This window comes from Pinus tabuliformis, chromosome 8, assembly GCF_031772625.1.
Source record: "Pinus tabuliformis cultivar Carrire ecotype Pingquan chromosome 8, CPIR1, whole genome shotgun sequence".
Lineage (NCBI taxonomy): Eukaryota > Viridiplantae > Streptophyta > Pinopsida > Pinales > Pinaceae > Pinus > Pinus tabuliformis.
The window spans coordinates 1,018,050,942-1,018,070,448 of record NC_142294.1 but is presented as its reverse complement, the minus strand read 5'-3'; the positions used below and the strand labels follow the sequence as shown (position 1 = coordinate 1,018,070,448).

Below are 19,507 nucleotides of genomic sequence, written 5' to 3'. Positions count from 1 at the left end.
AAATCAATTTTTTGAGAAGATTCATTCCAAATCTGGCTGAATTAATAAGATTGTTAAGCAACATGTTAAAGAAAGATGCCAAGGTAAGATGGTCCCTGGAAGCTAAGCAAGCATTTGAGAGTATCAAATCTGCCTTAACTCAAACCCCTGTCCTAACTAGTCCACAGTTCAATAAAGATTTCATCATATTTTCATTTGCATCTGAGCATATGATAGCTGTTGTCCTGCTGCAGAAGGATGAACAGGGAGCTGAAAAGCCAATTGCTTTTTTCAACCGAGCCTTAAGAGACGCCCCATTGAAGTACCCGATAATGGAAAAACAGGCCTACGCACTTGTCAAGGCCATCAAGGATTTTAGAGTGTACATACTATATTCCCACGTGATTGCCTACGTCCCACACACCGCTGTAAAAGACATACTAACTCAAGACGGATTAGAAGGAAAAAGAGGAAAGTGGATCGCAAGTATCCTCGAATACGACATTGAAATAAAACCAACCAAGTTGATAAAGGGAAAAGGTTTAGCTAAATTGATGTCCGAAACAAATTTTCAAGCCATAGACATTAACCAGCTGGACAATGAACCGGAGCTGGCGACTCCACAGATCAGTGAAATATTTCTGCAATGCCCATGGTACATTGATATTTGCTTTGTATTGTTAAACATGTGTGCTCCCCTAGGATTGTCCAGGACAAAGAAAAGATTTTTGAAAATGAAGGCTTTGAGATTTTGTGTTATTGATGGTGCATTATTTTGGAGAAATCATGAAGGTATATTGTTAAATTGTTTAACCATGCATGAAACTAACAATGTCATGAAAGAATTCCATGCAGGTGATTGTGGAGGACATCTCTACTGGAAGTCCACAGTAGACAAAATCCTGAGGGCTGGTTTCTACTGGCCCACTCTCTTTGCAGATGTAAAAAAGTTTTCCACGACATGTCACAAGTGCCAAATTTTTGAAGGCAAGAGAAAATTGTTGCCCATGCCCCTTAAACCCATCTCCACTGAAAAACCTTTTCAACAATGGGGTCTTGACTTCATTGGAGAAATCCATCCTTCTTCCTTAGGCCAGCACAAATGGATCCTAACAGCCACCGATTATTTCACCAAGTGGGTTGAAGCTATTCCCTGTAGACAATACCATCATTATCCAATTCCTTGAATGCAACATCCTTTCCAGATTTGGCTGCCCTGAGAAAATCATCACTGACAATGCCGCTGCCTTTAAGTCCAAAAAGATGATCACTTTCTGCCATAAGTTTCATATCACCCTGGGCCACTCTACAACATATTACCCTCAAGGCAATGGATTGGCCGAATCATCTAACAAGAGCCTCATCAACATCATAAAGAAAATGCTAGAAGAAAACAAGAAAAACTGGCACAAAAAGCTGGTGAATGCCCTATGGGCAGACAGAGTTTCAAGCAAAAGATCAATTGGAATGAGCCCTTATGAGCTAGTATATGGCATGGAGGCTAGATTTCCTTCATCCCTAGGCATTCCCACCATCAAGCTGTTATAGGAAATTCAGGCTGAACCAAATGACATTCAAAGAAGAATTAATCAGACAATTCATCTTCAGCAAACCAGAGAACAAGTCTATGACAGAGCACAAATCTTACAAGAAAAGCTCAAAAAGATGTTTGATAAGAGGGCTAAAGCTGAAAATTTCAGTATTGGTGACAAAGTTTTGAAGTGGGACTCAAGAAGAGAAGACAAGGGCAAGCATGCAAAGTTTGATTTCCTATGGAAAGGCCCATTTATTATTTCTGCTGTTCAAGGAAACAACACCTATTTTCTCAGATCTATGGAGGACAGCACTGTTGAAGAAGGTCCTGTGAATGGCAGGATGTTGAAACATTATCACGATCCTTGTTGTTGAAACAATGCAAGTTCTATAAATATCTTTGTACAGTTATATTGTGTATATATGAGTATTGTTTTTAATTCCTTTTGATAAGCAGGCCGATTATTGAAGGAACAACAATAAATTCATGGAGGCACAGCCAGTGTTGATTGTCCAGTTTTTAAAGACCTATCTCTGTATCAATCTCAGCAAGGCAACAAGAGTAACAATGGCATAAAAGCAATTTGGGTCAAAGAGAAGCTGTTTTGCACTTGCAATTTTCAGGCAAGAAAGGGTTAACAGAAGAGGAAAAATTTTAGCAAATTGTTTCAGACCAATGCTGAAGGAAGTACATCAATTTGCAATCCATGTTTTCAAAGATATATTCTCAGGTAGCATTGTACATAATAATCCAGCACGCAGAAGAAAGCAGGCGTTGCTGAGCAGTTCACAAAGATTCACTTGAGGAGAAGGTTGTTTTGTCACAGAGTTTCATATTTCTAACAGCCAGAGCAAATAAGTTTTTCAATTTACGGTGACAACAGAGATCAAGGCAGTCTGACCTGCTGTTCTTGACTTTTCACAAGGAAAAGCCATCCCCAAGTGGAGCCACTGTTAGCCTCCTGTTGCAACAGGTTTCATTTTTCATGATTGACATTTTTACATGCCAAATATGTCATCTTTCTTGCAGCAAGGTTCCATATTTCCAGAGAAGAAAACCAGAGTAGAAGTAATAAAGTGTGCCAATTCAAATGCCACTATTGTTTCCAATTTTGATGAGTTGTTCCAGTTTTGAAGAATTTCTTAAAGGGAGGTCCAGACAGTCTAATCCTGGCCTCCCTAGGTTTCAGTTTCCTGTTTTAGAATATAGAGAATGACATCTGTCCAAACAGTTTAATCTTGGTAGATTTGTAGATAGGTAGAGAATCAAAGGGACCCAACTATTTAATCTGGGCCCTGGCAGAAATAAGTGCAGATCTAGATAGGAAAATTCAAAAGAAAAATTGTGAATCTGGGTCTGCAAGTCTAAGTGCACCCAAAACAAAAAGAAGAAAAAATGTTAGGATAGTAGGCTGGGTAGGTAGCTGTTCGGTGGCAGAGTGATGATTAGTGATCAATTTTGTATCTCACAATGTTTTATCTTTTCAGATCACAGTCATCAGGCAGTTTTGCATTCAAAGGAGGTACTCAAGCTGGAGATTCACTAACCTCCCCTTTCTTCTCATCCCCCAGGTCACTTACTAACATCCCCCAAGAGGTCAAGATCTGCTTGAGCCTCTCAGTTTCATCATTTCCATGACATGTGCCTTGGTGAACATCTGCTTCACTCAAGGACTGCTCACTCATCATCTGTGAGCCTTCTCTTCCCCAACAAAGCCTAAGGTCTCATACCTTAGCGCCCTCTTTTCATCTCCATATTAACTTTAAACTTTATTATATAACTCCCTATCAGTTTTTCCCTTCCCCTATTAAAATCATGTATATAAATCCCCTTATGTAAATATTCCCTCTCTGGCAATATAGCCATATTTTTACTAAGTTAGGGAAATCACAGTCCATCTGGGACTGTTTTTAGCCCATCCGTGTCCAGGGATTACTCTGACATCTGGTCAGAATAATAACCTCTTCCCTAAACCAAAACCCCTAAAAAACCTTCAAAAAACCCATTTTTTGCACCTTTTTCCCTCGTTCCGTGCATAATATATCAACCCCGCATGTCAAAAACCCATATTTCACTCATATCCCTAAGTCCGACTGTAAATACATTAATGCGCCCTTTATTAAATCCCATAACCCACTAAACCTAAGTTTAAAACCCATCCGCCGCACGTATCAAATTTGGAATATTCCTGCGAATATTCCCACCCGCTAACCCGCCATTACCTCGCGATCGCCGGCAACCGTTGGATCGCCCGCCCCACAGATCAACGGCTGGAGGGCTTTCCTATATGCAACACGCCCGACCTTTAACATCCGGGAGTTCGGCGGTTTTGCTGCCGTACTCCCGCCACACGTCAGGCTCTGGGGCGTGGCGGAGCCCCTTCCCCCGAAACCACCTTTTCCCATAAGCGGTGCGCCACAAAACCGCTTACCGCCCTGTGACGTCATACCCCACGTCACCCCCTGCACAGTCCCTGCTTACGTCACCCCTTGTCCAGTCACCCGATGAGTCACTTGCCTGCGTGGCCTCCTGCCACGTCACTGCCACGTGTCCCCGCCACTGTACCTGCCACATCATCATCCGTACATGATGACATCATGCTGACATCATCCCGCCACGTCGCCCTGCTGATGTCACCCGCCGTACAATGCTGGCGTCATGCTGACGTCATCAACACTTTTTTTGGGCGCAGAGGCACAAAAGTCGCACTTCGGAGCCCCAAAATCCAATTCTGAAGCAAATCGCTCATCGCAGGATTTTTTAGGCCGAAATGGAGAATCTTCAGGGAATCTTTAAAGAATCTTCTCACCATGCGGCCCCAGGAAGCCCGAAAAGGCGCAAAAATGATCCGTTTTCTTCACAGAACATACCAAAGGGAGCAGAAGACAATTTCAGAAGATACAGAGGCCGAACAATGGCCATTTATTAGTGATTAGACCCGCAGCACATCAGATCAGCAGTCCAGATTTTGTCAAAGAGTATCAGAGAAGGAAAAAATGCCAAAGAGTATCAGCCGAAGATATTTTAGTGGCTCAAAGCAGCTAAGAATTAATGAGCCCCCCAGAAAGTCAAATCAAGCAGCTAAAGCCCATTCCTGCACTCAAATCACAACTTAAACTTTAAATGCAGGCAGACATCGAGGAGCAGGAACCCATGCATATTTATTTCAGAAGACACTACAGCAAGCCACCAAGGACCACATCATTCACTTATTTCTGATACGGCGACCCTCAGCGCCGCTCAAGAGATTTTTTGCATTTAATTCCGGATAGAGTTAGGTCAATAAATTATGTTTTATGACCTGATTAGGTCAAGATGTAATAAAAGCAGTAGATAGAAAATTTTGCTCTATATATACCACCCTCTGTATAGTTTTAAGGGTTGGTTAATTGAGAATTTTCACTAGAGACTCGTTGTGTATACCTGAATTTTTCTGTAATCAAAGATTGCTTAAAGCTTGGAGAGCAAATTGTCTGTTGTTGATGAATGTTTTTAAGAGTTGAAGATGGAATTCCTGCGCTGCGGCTTGAAGCAATAAGTGCCTCTTATCTCTGTTTATGTGTTTATCATTATCTAAATAGCAGGAAAAAGGAATAGCGTAGAATTAGTTTAAATACTCTCTATGCTCAATTTCTGTTGTTTCTTGTTGTTTTCCTCTGAATGAATTGGTTTTGAATATTGAATTCCTTTTGGCTCATGTTTACCCCAATTCACCTGTGTTGGCCAATTATCTAGGGATTCTTAACTGCCCCTAGGTAGTGCCCTGTTACCTTCTTTGCTAATCTGTTGGAGAGATTCTTAATTGCCTCTCTTTCTTTAGCATTCATTCCATCCTTTGAACCTGAAAATTGCTTCAAGCTCAGTTATCTTGCTCCATGTTCCCTCACTGTTATTAAGGAAACACACCAGCAGTTCCCCTCCTCGACTCCACGCCCAATGGTTTGAAACATTCAGACTATGTTCTGCCTCTCTACCTGAAAAAAGTCAATTTTCCCACCGAAAATCAAAACAAAAACCCTCTGGACCCAAGACCTAGCCTAAAATCCTTTCAAACAAAGCTAAATCTAAAAGAGAGAGCCCTCTCTGATTGCAGGTTGGCTAGAACCTACAGTCCAAAGTTGGTTTGTGGTTACCTCGGCCGTATCCCTTTCTTAACCTTCAGGGACAACCTGAGTGATAACAAAGTCCATGAAAATGCATCTTTCTTCAATAATGTTGTTAGAGGTGCTGTTATTCTCCCATAATTCTTAACAAACTTGTGATAATACCCTGTCAACCTGAGAAATCCTTGCAGATGATTTATGGATGTGGGGATTTTCCATTGCTTAATGGCTTTAATTTTGCTAGGGCCTACCTTAACTCCTTCATGAGATACAATATGACCCAAATATTCCACCTCTTGTACTCCAAAGAAACATTTGGATCTTTCTGCATATAATTGTTTCTCCTCCAATAGTTGTAGCACCCTGTCAACATGTTCAACATGATCCTTCCAAGACTTGCTGTAGATTAGTATATCATCAAAAAATACTAACATAAATTTTCTAAGGAATGGTTTGAAAATGGAGTTCATCAAACCTTGAAATGTTGAAGGTGCATTGGTAAGGCCAAAAGGCATGACCAAAAATTCATAATGACCCTCATGAGTTCTAAATGTTGTTTTCAGAATGTCTTCAGTCTTCATTCTGATTTGATGATATCCTGAACGAAGATCCAACTTGGTGAAGTAATTTGATCCATGCAATTTATCCAGTAATTCATCAATGATAAGAATGGGAAACTTATCTTTAATAGTGAGCTTGTTGAGCTCCCTATAATCCGGACACATGCGGCATGATCCATCCTTATGCACCAATACTACTGGACCAAAGAAAGAACTTTGACTTGGTTGAATTATACCAGCCTCTAGCATTTCTGCAACCATACGTTCAATTTCACTCTTTTGAGCATAGGGATATATGTATGGCCTGATGTTTGGAGGAACGCTTCCTGGAATCAGATGAATAACATGATCATGATCACGAATAGGTGGGAGACCTTTTGGAGTCTCAAATACCTTGGAATGATTTTCCAAGACTTTTTGGAGATCTGGAGAAATAGATGATTCGAATGTGGAAACATTTAGCGAACATAATTGTGCAATTACACCTCTTTGTTCCCTTTTTAGAAGCTTTGTCATACCATTAGAGCTGATTATATTTCCTGGTTTCCCTGCAATACCCCTTAATTCAACTTCCTTTCCTTCCACAAAAAATTTCATGAAAAGTTATTGAAAATTAAAAGCTATTGTACCTAAGGATTGTAGCCATTGGACTCCTAGTACAACATCAGCACCTCCCATTGGAATGGAAGGCATTGGGCTAATCAATACATATTCTCCCTTGGATAGCTTGATATTATGGCACTTTCCAGAGTAATTTATTGTTCCTCCATTTGCGACCATCACTTGACACTCTGGTGCTAGATATAAGAAGCAATTCAATTCTTTGCTTTCTTACAATGAATAAAATTTTGGGTACTTCTTGAATCAATCAACACTATTACCTTTTTCTTCTTGATTTGTCCTTCTATCTTGATGGTTTGAGGAGTGGTAATTCCCGCCAATGCATTACAAGATATGGTCGGATTCATTTCTTCTTTATCCAGGCTTTGTTCCTGGAGTATATCCTCTTCTTTTGACGTTTCTTACTCCTTTTCTTCTTCCTCTTTGCAATCTATGTAGAATAATTTCTTCTTAGCACACTTATGACCTTTAGTGTATTTGCTATCACAACTGTAACAAATCCCTTTTGCTCTTTTTTCTTCCAATTTTTGTGGTGTCAACCTTATAGGTTGTGGAAGACTAGGGGCAACAACACTTCCATCTTTATAGTTGTGAGTGGTATGCTTCCTGGTTGCCATAACTTTGCTTTCCATTTTTCTTGCTAACCTGAATGCCTTCTCTAATGAATCAGGTTCCCAAAGGCGAACATCATGTTGGATATTATCCTTTAAAATCCCTATGAACACATCAATCCTATGCTCCTCTGGAATATTTTTTACCCTTATGTTCAATTTTTGGAACTCCTCAATGTGCTCCATTATTGAACCCTTTTGTTTGAGACTTATCAATTGGCTAAAAAAAATGTTGCATTTTGTATCCTCATAATGTGCTATCAATTCTTCCGTACAAATTGCCCAAGTGATAATTTTTTTACGAGAGCAAAGCCATTGATACCATATAAACTGATTTGGTTCCAAATATAAAGTTGCAATACATACCTTTTGTGTGTTTTGCACATTATTGAGATCGAAAAATTGCTCCATCTGTAATATCCATGTTGCGGGATCCTTGCCATCAAACTTCCTCATATCGATTTTTGGAATATGGTGGGTCTTTGATCCCACATTAGAGTCTATGGAATCATGATTAACATTTCTTTTGTTCTCATCACGAGTTTCCTTTACTACCCTTTCACCATTAGTGACCATTTCGTGTAGCAACTTATTAATATTTATCTTCAATTCTTCCATCTTATCATCCATGCCATCAATTTTAGCGTCCATGGAATTCATCTTAGCTTCCATGCCATCCATCTTAGCTTCTACGCCTTTCTTTAAACAATCCATCTTAGCTTCTACACCTTTCTTTAAACCCTCCATCTTAGCTTCTACGTCTTTCCTTAAACCATCCATCTTAGATTTTGTTGCTTTTTGTGCAAGTGACACTTGTTGCACTTGGTCTCGTAATTTTGATATATCATGTTGCATTTCTTCCTCTTCTTCATGAGTCATGCTATAGCTTTCAGGTTGCTTACTAGGTGTTTGCATTTTTTTTCATCGAGGCATCAATTACTGATTCAAACTAATTTTTCAAACCAATCTTTTGCAAAAATTTAAAAAAAACTACACACCTTTTTTCACTTTGTAGAAGCTTGATATTGAATCTGATGTATCTATGCAATTTCGAATCATCCAGTTCTAAAATTGCGACCTATAGTAGCCCTCTGTGTCCTCTTTCCAATGCCACCAGTCTGATCCAAATTGGATTCTCCAAGGAAGAGTTATGAACAATCTCCCAAGATGACCTGATTATAGACTAGTTCAGTGGAGCGAACTTGTGCGACGTGCCACGAGTAATTGTTTTGACCTTTGGCTCTGAAAAATATACACAAGAAACTAAAGTCTGTCCTCTTTCTGTACCTTCTTACCAAATTTCAATCCGAGGCTTAGAGAGAATGTTATGACGATTTTCCCCAGGTCACCTGTTTGGAATGTAATTCAAGAGTCTGCAAAAAGACCAACTTCCTCAGATGATATCTCCGCAAATATAGAGCAAAAAGTTCTGAAATTTGGACCCGAGATTTAGCGCAATTTCTTCTCAAATGGGTTTTTTTTAGCTTTTGAAACATTGCAGAAAAAAAGTTATAGCGAAAATTCCATGATGACCTGTTTGGAGCAGCGAAACCCTAGAATCCAAAGCTCTGATACCAAATGTTATGAAACCAACTCAAGAAAAGATAGAAAAGATAGATCAACGCCTTAGAATTTAGCCTCTTCGAGGGAGAAACCTCCTTTACAATACATAAATGAACAATTCTTAGATTATTCAAATGACAAAACCTCCTTTCTATATATAGGAGTCTAAGGAGTCACAATATAACCCAACCGACCTAACAATAATAATATAAAGCCACAAAAATAACAATAGAAGGATTCTATGGGGCATAGTAATAAAAATATGGGGAAAATAGGGGGCACAACAATATTAATAAGGGATACAACTAAAATAATAATGGGGTAATGACTAGTATTATAGGGACCCAACATAATCAGCCATCGCTGAAAGCACGAAACGTAAAACAAATGCCCATTTGGAATCTGCCGATGCGACTTATCGCAATCAAACTTTACAAAGGAAACAATTAAGCATAACGGTTATACCTCCCGATCCGTGATATGCGATTAATCACTTATCACTGATCGGGAAGTTACGATATTTATTTTTAAAAAACTGTTATCAAGATTCACAATACGACACATATTTATGGCATTTTAGTGTCATGTTGGCAGTTACGGAAATCATTAATTTAGCAGTTATGGTTGAATCTTTCAAGGATTTCATCCATGGTAGTGTAATATATCAAATCCATAACATTGCGCTTAACTGTCGTTAATCTTGTATACTGTGTATTAGCATTGAGCAAATATTTCCTCTATTACTTTCTTATGTTTCGTTGTGTAGAGCAAGTTTGAATTTATGAATCCAGCGAAAATGACGAAGAAATCAAAGAAAACAAAGGCTCGCATCATAACCAAAGAGGAACTAGTAAAAAAGGTCTTAATAGTTGATACTACCTGCCTTGGTCTTGGCAAGGCTTCATGGGAAAGCATATACAATTTATTGGAAGCCGAAGATCCAGAAGAGATTGAAGAAGAAAAGGGAGCAGACAAAGGAAGGAACTAGTGAGATCCTTGATACTGATATAAATATTGATCCTGCTTTAATCAAGGAATGGGAGCAGTTCGATCTAATCATCAAGAACCCAAATGACTCCCAAGAGCTCACTACACCAAATTCGTGCGCAACACAAAAGCCTGAGGTTATTAGTGTTCCGATTGAAGGGACAAGTGGCCTACCCAAGATTTAGCAGGATATAGAAATCATTTCTGAAAATCCTACAGAGGAGATTGTACTAAAAACAGAAGAAATACCACCCCTAGATGTATTCTATAGTTCGAAGCAAAGGGTTGTGGTTAAAAGACAGAGGAAAAAGAGGAAAATTGATCAAGGACCTCTTCTGACTCCTCAGGAAGAAATGATGAATGTGGTATGGAAGGCAGAAGTCAATCCTTATGAGGATTTAACTAAATTATCTCAGTATGCAGGGGCTTATACAGTTGCAACAATGGAAAAAGCTTCAAATGTCAGCCAACTAATAAGGGAAAAGGATCAAAGGATCACTCAACTTGAAGTGCAATCTGTAGAGGAACAACAAAGGATTAGTCAGCTTGAAGTCAGCTAGCAAAGAAGAGACAACAAAATGAGTGACTAAGAGAGCAGTTGAAACTGGAGAAACAGAAGATTGATGAGCAAACTCTATAGAAACAACAGAAATTGTCTCAATAACTAAGCATGCTTCATATGACAATTGAACTGGAAAAGAAGGCCAAGGAAGATCAAATTGCACAAATGCAATTACAGATAGAAAAGTACAGGGGTTATCCACAGGTTAGTGAATTTAGAAAAGAAGCCTTGGAGATAACCAAAGCCTTATCTCGACAGTCGTACATCCTTTGCCATAATATATCATTGGATGACCCATTGTACGATATCTCTGCATCACTAATTGAGAAGGTAGTTGATGCCAGACTGGAATTGGAAAAAGCAGATGAAAGGATAACTAATTTTATTTCTTGGCAAGATTCTGTAGAAGGAAGAGCTGCCAATTTGCCAAAAATACAAGAATCACACAAGGAAATCCTGTTTTCGGAATGAGAGTCCCAGCTAATGAAAGCTAAAAGAACAACTTCTAGATCCATAACTGCAATGAATGGTGTAATCGAATTAATAAATAATAGTTTGCATATGTGTAATTTGATCTCTGATTGCTCTATAAAGTAAACTCCAAAAAGCAAAGGCACTGGAACATCATTGGAAATAGGAGCTAGCAAGCAGAGAAAAATAGATCGGGGAAGTGCAAAACTTGACATGGTATACATTCTGGTTTAATCTAGTCAAGCCACATAACTAGCAGATGGCCATGAAATTCCTTTCCGACGTGGTCAACTGCATGATTCCCGAATTCTCTGATGCCACCTACACAGCCTAGCTACATTCCAAGATGAGTCAACCTCCAGAAATCCAGCCAATACTCGCAATCTGTCAGCTACAAGCATAAGAAAGGAAGATGATGCAATGAATTAGTTCAATCACTATCGCACTGCTATTTTTTATAGCAAATCCCAGATTTTCATTTCTACAGTTAGAACAGGTCATAGTGATTTTTGTTGATAGTTTGTTTTTATTTTTATTATTTAAGACCCTTTCATGTATTTAGAAAGGGTCCTCAATTTGTATAAGATTTGACTTAAGAAGTTACACTTCTGTACTCCTAAATATTTTTTTATCAAAAGTGGATCAAGATTCTGCATTTTTGTGAAAGAAGCTTTTTCAAGACTTGTACTTTTGCATCTTCTGGAGGTTTTCTCAAATAGGAAAGTGGAATCGAATTTTTGTTTACATAAGAAGAATTCAAATGCATACGATACTATTATTATTGTTTTTGTCTTATTTCTTTATGTGAATGAACATTTCTTAAAACTTGCTATTATTGATATATGTATGTTTTTCAGACAATTCTTTAGCATATCATTTCTGAAGGTTTTAGAATTGTTATCATTTGAATATATATGTCAGTGATATATATTGTGACGAATGTGATAATTTTTCTATAATTACTTTGTTTAATTTCTTAAAAAAAGTAATCATTATATGAATACATCTTTCTAGTTACGAATAAGTCATCTTTATGATTATTTGTCTATTAGAAATAATCAGAAATTGCATTTTTAACAGGATACCTGGGTTCGATTAGCATATTTGTATATTTTTGAATAGTAGGATAAAACTCTTATCACTTTCGTTACACATTATAAAACAATCACCCATCAACTCATACATCACTGGGAAACTGGTCCCATTATATCCAGTCGGAGCCACCATACTAAACGGAAAATGAGCTACACTAAGGTCCGGACCGGGTGGTTTTCCCCGATGTTGATGCAGCGATTTTAGAGGCATCAACAGAACCCAAATTCATGTTTTTATGCAAAATTCTATGGGTTTGATTTCAACAAATTTCCAATTGAGGAAGACTTCAAGCTTGCTTACAAGAAAAATTATCAAATTGTGGTTGAACGCAAAGGAAGATGGGGGCAAACAAAATCTTCCAACACTCCTATCGACAGACAGGTAAATAAAAACAGTTAAGAATACCTATAATTTATTAGTTATACAATCTATTGATTATTATTTTTTGGCATAAACTAATGTGTTTAAGTGTTTTAAGCATGCAAGTAATGAATAAACAAAACCTAGTGTCAATGGAGTGGCACCCAATGAAGGTGGTGTGCAACTTGGTAATGGACGTATTTCATGTGATATGAATAATTTAGTATGTATTACAATCAAAAAAATTAATTGAAATTGGTGTATTAATTATAACCCTTCTTGTTTCAACTCCAAAGCACATACATGACGCAAATACACAAGAAGAGGAACATATGGCCGCATCGAAAACTACTTTGCTTTCCCCTGCTATTGAAATGGGTAAAGAACACTCTAATTCTCTTTCTAGTAATTAAACACTCGTAATAAAAATAACAAAAATATCAATTCGAAATTTCTTTCTTTTTGTCGTTGATGATATGCCCCTCTTGCAACAACATCGTCAATGTCGTGAGTACACGATTAGGTCGCCAATGGGAACTACAAGACCATAAGAACCAAAGGGGAAGAATAAGAAATTGATGAATTCATCTCTGAATTCTATTCACAAGTGAAGAAAAAGAAAAATAAATGATTTAATAGTTATATCATTAGAAACATCTGTTGGCATTATGATACAAGTGTTGTCCTTGATGGCAACTCACTCAGAGACAGGTACAAGTGATGGCAACTTGATCAGAGGACAGATCTCAGTACAGCAGGACAAGAAAGAGATATACGCAGGTTCATTAAGGAAAACCAGCGTGTACACGCAGGTTGGCTTCAGGAAAAGTGCGTACATGTGAAAAGTACCTTTGGTCCATGGCAGTTCGTCCTTGGAAGTTGTGCCTATGGTTTTGGACCATGGTGTCTCGACGGGCGTGCCGATACCTACTTTTGAGGTTGATGGTATTGTGTTACTATGGTTTTGGTCCGTGGTATTGTGAAGGGCCTAAAGCTATATAAGGAGAAAGATCATTAGGCCAAAGTATGAGTGTATGTGAGTGATGCAGATCTGAGGAAGTGTGAGATCCAAATGCTGGTTATGGGTTGGTGATCTGAACCAAGGTTTCACTCATGCGGAGGATGATGAATGATGGAACGAGATCTCAAGGCTTGGAATGATTATCTTCTTATGGTTTGACTGTGGATAGACTAGATCTATTGGCGTAGGTTTATTGTTATGATCTGGGTAAGTTTTGATGTCTGATATAGCTGCGGAGTTTTAAGTCTGAATTTGCAGATCTGTACGCGGGTTGGCTTTGGTAAAAGAGCGTATACACGTAGGTTGGGTTCGTCGAAGTGGCGTATACAATGTGAAGTATGAAGATGGAGTTGGATCTGGTTGTTGTTATGTTATCTGTGTTCTTGATAGGGTTTCAGTGATTCAGTATTGGGTGATTCAGAGATTGATGATGCAGGTTGTTCTACAATGGTGATAGTTTCATGGATCCAGTATGAAAATGTATGAAACGTGGTCCCGGGAAGATTGTAGGCCGGCACCTACGTACTGGTAAACATATCAGCCAGTACAAGAGCCAGGGGGTTGTAGCTCCCTTCCAGGAGCAGCTGGAAAACGAGTAAAGGTTGGAGCATTCTGTAGGTAGGCACCTACGTACTAGTAAATGGATCGGCTAGTACAAGAGCTATGAGGGTTGTAGCCCTCTGCAGGTTGTAGACTACGTGCTGGTAAAGGACTGCACCAGTACATTGTAAAAGAAGTTTCTTATTAAAGGAAGATAGAAACAAATTGCAGCAGGTGGTTTTCACCCACATTGGGTTTCCACCTTATATCATGGTGTTCATGTGTGTGCCTTATGTGTGATGATCTACTTTGTTATACTGCACCTGTTTACTGTTAATATGGTTAATAATGTTCTGATGCATTTACTGAAGATAAGCTAACTGAATCATAAAATCTCTGAATATACGCTAGTTGCTTTAGACACAGTCGCGTGTACACGCGGGTTCACTTAACTAAAGTCACGTATATGTTTCTGAGCATGAAAATTGGAAAAGTTTTATTGATCTGATAATACTGATTCACCCCCCCCCCCTCTCAGTATTATTTCCAACAATTGGTATCAGAGCAGGTCCTTCAGAGAAGCTTGATCGCTTGAAGGAGATTCGTAGAACAATGGGGAAGAAAGCACGTCAGAAGAAGAAGACAGCTCAAAGGAACAATGACAACCTACCGTTGAGTGGAAGCAAGTATTCAGATCCTGAATCACCTCAGATTGAAGATGGACAAGCAAATGAAGCATCAGATCAAATCATAGATCAGCAAGATCTACCTAGCAAAAGGGAGAATGCCCTCAAAGAAGAAATCATCATATTAAAAGATCAGTTGGAATGTGCATCCAGAATTCGACAAATGCTGCTAGCGCTGAATAAAGAGCAAGAAAACGAGATCCTCGAACTAAGGCATCAGTTGGATGAAGGAAGGAAAGCTGAAGAGACCTTGAAGAAGCAATGTCTGGAAAAAGAAGAACAACATCAAGTTGAGGTAAATATCTTGAAAAGTAAATTAGAAGAAAAGGATAAACTATTACGATTTCAAGATAGTACTAAGATCTTGGATGATATTCTTAGTAGTCAAAGGTCCCCTGCTATCAAAACTGGTCTTGGTTTTCATGAGTCTATTGAAGGTGAATCTGGTTCACAAAGTAAGACAAGAATCTCTAATGCAAAATCTGAAAGACTCTACAAGGAGATGAAAGGACAACCCCATCAACAATCAAGGAAAGAGACTCCTCAAAGAAAATCTTTTACTCCTCCTATGAATAATGTTGAATGTTATGTATGTCATAATCTTGGACATGTTGCAGCCATATGTAGAAGAAGAAGGTTTCAAGACCATCATGCAGAAAGATCATCACATTCAAGGTACTTTAATGGATATTTCTTTTCTAGCAATATGTTTGGTCACAAAGCTGCTGATTGCTATAAGAGGAATATGAAACATGTAAGATGCTATGCATGTAACAAGTTTGGACATAAAGCAAGAGATTGCAGGAACAAAGCTCATGATAAGAAGAAATCATCAACATGCTTGAAGATATGGAAGAAGAAGGAAGTTCAGTCAGAAAGATGTGGCACAGCACAGGGTACTCAGCACAGCACAGACATAACAGACTCAGGGGGAGCTGAAGGTGTAAAACTTCAGTGTTCTAATTCTCATACGCAAGTTTCATGAAGGAAAACCGCGTATATACGCGAGTTTCACACTGCAAAGTCGCGTATATGTCAGTTTGTGAAAAAGCAGTGGGGACAGACTCAGAAAAGGGGTCTGATATGATCCAGTCCAGTATATGCTCTATTGGTTAACAGTTACAGTCTGCTGAGGATGTCTGGAAATGTCTTGATACTTGCTCAGGGGGAGCATATTCTTCAAATAATGCATTGTTGGCATTATGGTTAGAAGTTGTTGATAAAGTCTATGAAGCTAAATGATACATCTTGCTGTTTGATCAAAGGAATGGTATTGCAGGCTGATGCTTATGGTACAGATCATGATGCTGCTGGTGGCTTTCATAAGTCTTGGTCTAGATACTTCATCACTATGTCATGTATCTCTTTTGTGATATCTCTTTTATGATGTCAAGGTCATGTAACGGCCTATGTTGGTTTCCCCACTATGCCTGGGATGAATGATGTAATGATCATGTCTTATCATGAGTAAACTCTTAATGTATCTCCACATGGTTAGGTGGATGAGTCAATATTGGTATATCCCCACTAGGTTGGGTGATGAATGTATGTATTGAGTCTTTTGGTGATAGGAAGGTCTTCTATGATGTATAAGTCTTTGTTCTTCTTGAAGAACATCTTTTGCAGATCTTGCCTACAGTCAAGGGGAGCATGAACAACACAATTCAGCAAGAGCGGGATGGATAGATTGGTACACTTTGGCATACACAAAGGGGAGCACATTTGGAGATTTCAGCAGGTACTCAGGGGGAGTATGGACAGCAGAAGGTATACCAAAGAAGAGAATATCTTGGTCCGCCCTTTGCCCTTGATGTCAAAGGGGGAGAGTGACTTGGTGTGGTGGTTGCCATCAAGTCCAAAGGGGGAGATTGTTGGCATTATGATACAAATGTTGTCCTTGATGGCAACTCACTCAGAGACAGGTACAAGTGATGGCAACTTGATCAGAGGACAGATCTCAGTACAGCAGGACAAGAAAGAGATATACGCATGTTCATTAAGGAAAACCAGCGTGTACACGCAGGTTGGCTTCAGGAAAAGCGCGTACATGTGAAAAGTACCTTTGGTCCGTGGCAGTTAGTCCTTGGAAGTTGTGCCTATGGTTTTGGACCATGGTGTCTCGACGGGCGTGCCGATACCTACTTTTGAGGTTGATGGTATTGTGTTACTATGGTTTTGGTCCGTGGTATTGTGAAGGGCCTAAAGCTATATAAGGAGAAAGATCATTAGGCCAAAGTATGAGTGTATGTGAGTGATACAGATCTGAGGAAGTGTGAGATCCAAATGCTGGTTATGGGTTGGTGATCTGAACCAAGGTTTCACTCATGCGGAGGATGATGAATGATGGAACGAGATCTCAAGGCTTGGAATGATTATCTTCTTATGGTTTGACTGTGGATAGACTAGATCTATTGGCGCAGGTTTATTGTTATGATCTGGGTAAGTTTTGATGTCTGATGTTATCACTGAAAATAGTGTAGTCAAAAATTTTTAGCCTGCCTTAAAGAGTGGGTGTTTTCGCAGCGCTACCTGTTTGCGTGGTTTCGTATCGTGCTACGAAATTGGGAATTGGTTCGAGTTTTCAGCGAAGGTCCAAATCCTAGCATGCTTATTGTATAGAGTTTTGCTTCCCTCCAGGAATGTTGATGAGAGCAATGATAGTATGTCCAAGGAGGACACAATTCACACACAGGTTGATGCTATGCCAGACACTCCAAGGATGCAATGTGAATCTGTTTTTCTTTATATGATAGTCTTGTCTTTATGTGGCTCGAACTGATATTTGAAGTGGACTATTGATTTCTTTGTGCACCTGTAACAAAAAGGATAAATCATGCCGTTATTGGCTTGCAGGCAATTGCAAGTATGCAAAAGACAACTGCAGATATCTGCACTCCCATTTTATTGGAGGTTCCGATGTCACTTTCATGACTAAGCTGGTTGGCCACGATAACAAGCCTATTCGAGGAATTGCTTTTCTTTCGCATTTAGGCTCTGCCAAACTCTATTCTGTTGGCCGACATAATAAGCTTATAGCCTGGGACTGCCATACAGGACAGGGAACAAATATCCCATTAGGCGACGACAGTGGAGTTGGATGCCTTCTAAGTGAAGGTCCGTGGCTTTTTGTCGGCCTTCGTAATGCTGTCAAGGCTTTGAATACCGTCAACTTGACAGAGCTATTATTAGACAGCCCTAATGGACAAGTGCATGCTCTGGCGATCGCTGATCAAATGATTTTGGCTGGAACACATGATGGCACCATTTTAGCATGGAAGTTTAATCCTACAACCAATACATTTGACCCTGCAACTTCCCTCACAGGGCATATGTTGCCTGTTGTCTCATTAGTCTCACAGAAAGACAAACTTTACTCTGCCTCTATGGACCACACAATAAAAGTTTGGGACCTGGAAACTTTTCAATGTATCCAAACCTTGAGAAATCACACATCAGTTGTAATGTCTCTTCTTTGTTGGGACCAATTTCTCTTGTCGTGTTCTTTGGATGGCACAGTGAAGGTTTGGGCTGCTACATCAACTATAGCTCTTGAAGAGATTTACACTCGTATTGAAGAACATGGTGTTCTTGCGCTGTGCATAATGAATGATGAACAAGCCAAACCTATTTTGCTTTGTTCATGCAATGATAAGAGTGTGCGCCTTTATGACTTGCCATCGTTTCATGAACGAGGTAGAGTATTCTCAAGAAATGAAGTGCGAGCACTTCGGATTGGACCTGGTGGATTATTTTTCACTGGTAATGGAATGGAGCATATCATGGTACCGGTGAATGAGGGAGGTCGAGAGCACCATAAGACGGTTATTGAAGTTGGAGCCCGAATCAAATCCAGTTTGGCATTATTGTCGATATTCAGAAATACAGAATTCGTGGTCTCTTAGAAGGCGGCGCATTTGATCATGAGGTGCTGTTGGATGCTCTATATTGCCACGGGGAATGCGCATTAACTGTTTGACAATTTCAGTCTTAGAGTTTTCTTTATCGAAATGTAGTGATTAACCGCCAAATGTCAAGTGGCTTTTATGAGGGTTTGATTGCCACAAGGTCGCCACTATTATTGACACCCGGATTGAGATGTGGCGCTTCAGATGGCCATATACATTAGCAAAATCACCAGAATCACAACGACAACTGGAAAGGGAGATTATAAAGTAGATTTTAATAGCGGATGGAGTGAAAGGAGACATTCAAGGGCTAGTATTTATGCGTGATTCGAAAACAACGGGGATATGAAGATTTCTTTTTCCATTATCATGTTTCGGTTTCTGTTATTGTGTTTTTGGGTTGCCTGAGGCGCGCAGAGAGCATCAATGTCAGATTTGCATAATAGTGCCCGGAAGGAGAAGGTTCAGAGTATATCTCAGAGTTCAAATTACAACAGCAAGGGTTTCAATTGTAGATTGAATTGCGCAGAAGATGTGAATTTAAAAGTATCCTGAACATGTTGGCGGTACTGAGGAGGATCCAGAATGTATTATATGTTGATATTTTTACATCTTTCTGTTGTTGTGTACAGTTAACACCAGGTGCTTTTGTCTGTCTACAACATGCAAAAATGACTTTGTGAATGCAATCCAGATTAGCAATATTCTCTGTATCGTTATACCATGGCAGAGCTAGAAGACTTGTTTTGTATGGAAGATGAAAATTTTGCTGAATGAGACAGCGTTTTGAAGGATAGAAGGGTTCGAAGCAGAAAGATGTCTGCAAGGCAGTCCACATGGTCTCAAGGAACACATCAAGTTAAGAAAGAGCATGGTGTACTCTCAGTGGCACTTCTCTTCAAAATCCTG

General features: G+C 39.3%; 1 pseudogene; it reads left to right on the top strand.

The window, feature by feature from the left end:
* The first annotated feature begins 10,311 nt into the window (after window positions 1–10,311).
* Window positions 10,312–18,595, top strand: LOC149238848 (zinc finger CCCH domain-containing protein 17 pseudogene; annotated as a pseudogene).
* Window positions 18,596–19,507: the final 912 nt, after the last annotated feature.